The following is a 5623-nucleotide window of genomic DNA, read 5'->3' as shown; positions in this document are numbered from 1 at the left end:
TATATTCACCTTTATATAACACAGCCGTAAAAGGTCATTTTTATTTACTTCTTCTTTTTAATGAAGGAAAATGTCCATGACCTGAAACCTAGGACAGATAGAACCACTGAATCTGGGAATATAAAAAATCGAACCTAATATATATTCAAACTGTCCCACTCACATATTGGACAACATAGCTTAAGATGATTTTATTCACAGAGTGTTACGTAGAAAAAGCCAGATGGAGTTGATCACCTTCTAAATGAAAAAAGATGTGTTTTATTCAGTAATGAATTTATTGTTACATAAGTTTAATTTCAATTGAACATAAAAAGTGTTTGAAGTTAGAAAGTTGGGTGACCTTGAGGCAGACACACGCAGAGTCTCCCTCTGTCCTTGTTTGCCTTGGCACGGGAGTGTTCTGTGAGTGGGTTATAACCAGGTTAGATAATGATCTGCTTAGCCTTTAAAGTGTTTAAGAGAGGAGTAGGGTATCTGGGGATGGTTTGCCTGGGCCAGTTCGAACTTTCAGGAAAGTAGCTTCTTCCTTGGAACAGTCTCTTTTAATTAACGTAGTGTTCATACTTGTGTGTGTATCATGATGTGAAAAAGGTAAAAAAAAATACTACTCATTCTAGGCTTGAGTTTCTTTATCTGTAAAATGTAGACATTGGACAAGTTAAGCTCTAAATCAATTCAATTCAAAAAACATTTTGAGAGATCATTATATTAACTCCTGAGACTCAAAGATTAACAGAATGTGTGTTGGCCACAATCATGTTTATATTCTCACTGGAGAGACAAGCAAGACATCAACTTCCTGTAATATAAGCCACACTGTGACAAATTTAAGGATCAATTATAACCAAAGTGATACTAAAACTTAGAAGGAATGAATAATTCTAATTGCAGAAACATACACACACACACACACACACACACACACACACACACAGAGGACTTCATACAGAGGTGACACTTGGCCTGGATATGAATGTTATATCTCCAGAAAATTGATTGGGATATAATCTCCAAGGCAAGGGGAGAAGAGCCTAAGAATCGTGGTTTTAAGCATGGATATGAGTCAGATAAAAAAAGTTAGATTACTATTTGTTCAAAATCACAGTATGTGTTGCTTAGAGAGAAATAGCCACTTCTTCACAGGGCCTGCCAATGTAGTAGCTGGGGAAATGGGATTAAATTCAGGTGTTTATATTTTCTTTATGGAAAAAAAAACTAAAAAAAAGGTCAAGGCATATCATAATCTCACGGGGAAATACTAATCAATAGCTAAAATAAGAGTAAGAAGGATACTTGAAAGCAGTATGAAAAGCACCTCCTTTTCTTCTATTCCCTCAGCACAGAGCATTGAATGGCCCTCAGTAATGTCATAGTGTATTAAACAAGATTCTTGAAATGTGGACATGCATGGAAATCAGGCATTTGGCTCACTTATAATTGAAGAGAAAAATTAAATTGAAAGTGGCTCTCTAGACTTATTAAGAATGATAAATGACTAAGATAGGGAATATTAGGATGCTCGGATCAACATAGTTATTGGTTAAAATGAATGTGGGTGCTTAGAGGTAGGAATAGCAGATGCTAATAGCTAATAGCACACAAGACTATATAAAATAAATTATACGATAGATCAAAATATGAATCATATACTCTTTTTGTTTTTACTTTTAATTCTGAAGTTTCAAACAGAGAGATATGAAAAAGGAATCATGTAACTACCCATTGCCTATAGCATCAACATTTATAAATATGCTACCAAATTTATTTCATCTAAATTCCCCCTTCTTTTTTTTAAACAAAAGTTTTATTGAAATATAATTTACATACCATAACATTCATCCATTGTACTATATAAATCACTGATTTTTAGTAAACTTACAGTGTTGTGCATTCACTATCATGATGCCATTTTAGATTTCCATCACCCCCAAAAGTTTCTGAATGCCTGGTGATATCATATGGTATTTATCTTTCATTCCTGGCTTATTTCACTAAGCATAATTCTCTCTAGTTCCATCCATGTTATCAAAAATGGTTAGGAGTTCCTTCTTTCTTTCTGCTGCATAGTATTCCATTGCGTAAATGTACCACAGTTTTTTCATCCACTCATCTACTGATGGGCACTTAGACTGTTTCTAGCACTTGGCTATTGTAAACAGGGCTGCTATGAACATAGGGCTGCATAAGTTCTTTTGAATTGGGGTTTCAGGATTCTTCAGGTATAATCCTAGCAATGGAATTGCTGGTTCAAAAGGTAGTTCCATTTTTAGTTTTTTGAGGAAATTTCATACTGTTTTCCATAGTGGCTGCACCAGTCTGCATTCCCACCAGCAGTGCACTAGGGTTCCCTTTTCTCCACATCCTCATCAGCACTTGTTATTTGTTGGTATGTTAATGATGCCCATTCTGACAGGTGTGAGGTGGTATCTCATTGTGGTTTTTATTTGCATCTCTCTGATGGCTAGTGATGTTGAGTATTCTTTCATATGCCTATGGACCTTCTGTGTGTCCTCTTTGGAGAAGTGTTTGTTCAGGTCCTTTGTCCAATTTTTATTTGGGTTTAGACAATGTTTTTGAAATCCATTCACCAGTTAATGAACATTCGATTATTTTCAGTTTGAGGTTGTCGTGTATAATGCTGCTATAGATATTTGTGTACAAGTCTTTGAACATATGCTTATATTTTTTTCTGGGTAGATACCTAGGAATGTACTTGCTGAATTATAGGTAAATTTATATTTAACATTTATAGAAACTTTCAAATTGTTTTACATTAAGGCTGTACTATTTTAATCCCTGTTAGCAATGAATGAGGGTTTTTCTCTTCATCATTGTAGATTTTCAATATAGATGATCATATCACCTGTGAATAAATATCATCTTACATTTTTTCCAGTTTGATCTCCTTTATTTCTATGTCCTAATTATTGTACTGACTAGACTCTCCAGTACAGTTGATATAAGTTTTTCTTAGGTGCATATTATTAGATTGAATAAATACCCCTCTCATTCCTAACCTGCTGGCAGTTTTTATTATGCTTATAAGGTGAATATTTTACTCTGAAATAATCTATGACTTTTATATTTAAATCAGTTAATATGATGAATTACATGATTTTCAAATGTCAAGCCAACTCTGCATTCCACACATAAATGATATTTGGTCTGATATTGTCATTTTCATATTTTTTACTCAATTAACTATTTTTTTGTTTATATTTTACATCTATATTCATCCATGTTACTTGTTTGTAGTTAACTTTCTTGTAGAGTCTTTATCTACTTTTGGTATCATGGTAATTCTGACCTTTAAGAATGAGTAGGGAAATATTCCTCCTCTTTGAATTTTTAAAATGGTTTGAGTAGAATAGATATTATTTATTTATTAAATATTCTTTTCAGTTCACCAGCAAGTCATCTGGGCCTGGATTTTCATTTATAGGAAGATTTCAAACTAGAAATTCAATTTCTTTTGTAGATATAGGCTATTTAGATTATCAACTTCTTTGTGAATGAGCTTTGGTAGTTTGTATCTTTCAAAGCATTTGTCCATTTTATCTAATTTGATGAATTTATTGCCATAAAGTTGTTTTTAGTATTTCACTATCCTTCTGTATTAAAAGATACCAGTAGAATTTGTAATTCTATTACCTGTAGATTAATTGTGCCTTATCTATTTTCAGAGGTGTTTAAATTTTATTCATATACTTAAAGAACTGTATTTTGCTTTTATCTATTATTTATGTTATTTTAATATTTTTACTTTTACTTTTATTGTTTCCTTTCTTCTGCTAACTCTGTGTTTTATTTGCTCATCTTTTTCTAAATTCCTATAGTACAAGTTGTAGTCATTTTTTGGAAACATTTCTATATGTTCCCTAAGTACTGTTTTAGTGGCAATCTTATAAATTTTGATATGTCGTGTTTTCATTTTTACTCAGTTCTAATATACTTTCTAATTTTGATTTCTCATTCATTTATGAGACATTTAAAAGTATACCATTTTGTTTCCAAATATTTGGGCATTTTCAGTATTCTTTCTAGTGTTGATTTCCAACTTAATTTCATTGTAGTTATAAAACTTACATAAATCCTTTAAAATTTTTGGAACATGTTTTATGGCTTAGAACACAAACTATTTGTTATATGTTCCATGTGCACTTGAAAATGTACTTTAGCTGTTGTTGGGTAAAGTGTTCTATGTCAACTAGATTAAGTTGGGTGATAAAGTTGTTCAACTCTTGTAGGTTATATTGATTTAAATCATCTCGATATACTAATTATTAGGAGAGGAGTATTAATATCTGTAACTAAATGTGGATTTACTTTTTCCCCCCTCGCAGCTTTATTACTTTTAGCTTTATTTTAATATATTGTTAAGAGATGTATAGAATCATTATATTCTCTTATTAAATTTTCCCTTTTATCATTATGAAATGACCTCCTCTTCTACCCCTGGTAATATTTTTTATATCTAATTTACTTTGCCTGATATTAATGTGGCCCCCACAGCTTTCTTTGATTAAAGTTAATGCGGAATATTTTTGCATTATTTTACTTTTAAGCTATTTGTGTTTTTACATGTAAAGGTATTTTTTGTAAGCATCATATAATTAGATCATGTTTTTTAAGTACAAACTGACAATCTTTCTTTTATTGGAGTATTTACATTTGATGTGATTATCGATATGGTTAGCTTTAAATATATCATCTTGTTATTTCTTTTCCATTTGTCCAAATTCTTCTTTATTCCCCTTTTCTTTCTTGTGAAATCAGTTGAGTAATTTTTTTGTTCCATTTTTTCTCCTTTGTTGGCTTATTAAAAATATTTTTTGTTTTCTTATTTTAGTGGTTGCTCTAGGGTTTGCAATGTACGTCTTTAACATATTACAGTTTACTTTCAAATGATATAATTTCTTTCTGCATAGTATAGGATTCTTATTATACTATACTTTTGTGTATTTTCATTAAGACTTTATACTATTAATATTACCTATTTTACACATATATGTAATAAATTCTAAACCTTGGTCTTCTTTAGTAACAGCTCCATTGGCATTATCCTTTTCAGTATTTTTATTTCAAATTAATTGTTTCCTGCATGAAACTATTTATAGTAACATAGATTATCTTTTTATACTTTGCCACAAACGTTATATTTTTAAGGAAGGAGAAGGGCATCAATTCATAACTATGATCAGTTGATATTTGAGTTGAACAAAAAAATATCATGTTCAATTGAACATTTGTGCCTTGGGTGCAGACGAGGAAATGAAGACAGTTATTCCACATATATTTTTATTTCACTTATATACTATTAGGTGTCCACACTTAAAGTACTGGAACCTCCATGAAATACTATAGCAAGAGTTTGTGTGTCAAATATGGGACATACTTCACTATCCACAATTTTTATCAATTGGGTAAGAATGAAGGTAGATGGAGATCAATTTTTAATTAGATACTACAACAGAACATTTGAATTTTCAAGTAGAACATGGAGTTTTCAAATAAGTTAAGACACAAAGCATTTATAGAAGAGACAGATAGCATCTGTACATCATCACAAAGAGACTGGTTATTCCCAGCTTAATGGGTGATAAGAAGCACAAGTGTTTTG

The sequence above is a fragment of the Furipterus horrens genome, unplaced genomic scaffold (genome assembly GCF_987537825.1).
Source record: "Furipterus horrens unplaced genomic scaffold, mFurHor1.1.pri manual_scaffold_9, whole genome shotgun sequence".
NCBI classification, from domain to species: Eukaryota; Metazoa; Chordata; class Mammalia; order Chiroptera; family Furipteridae; genus Furipterus; species Furipterus horrens.
The sequence above is the reverse complement of the archived record's forward strand: the minus strand, read 5'-3'. Positions refer to the sequence as shown.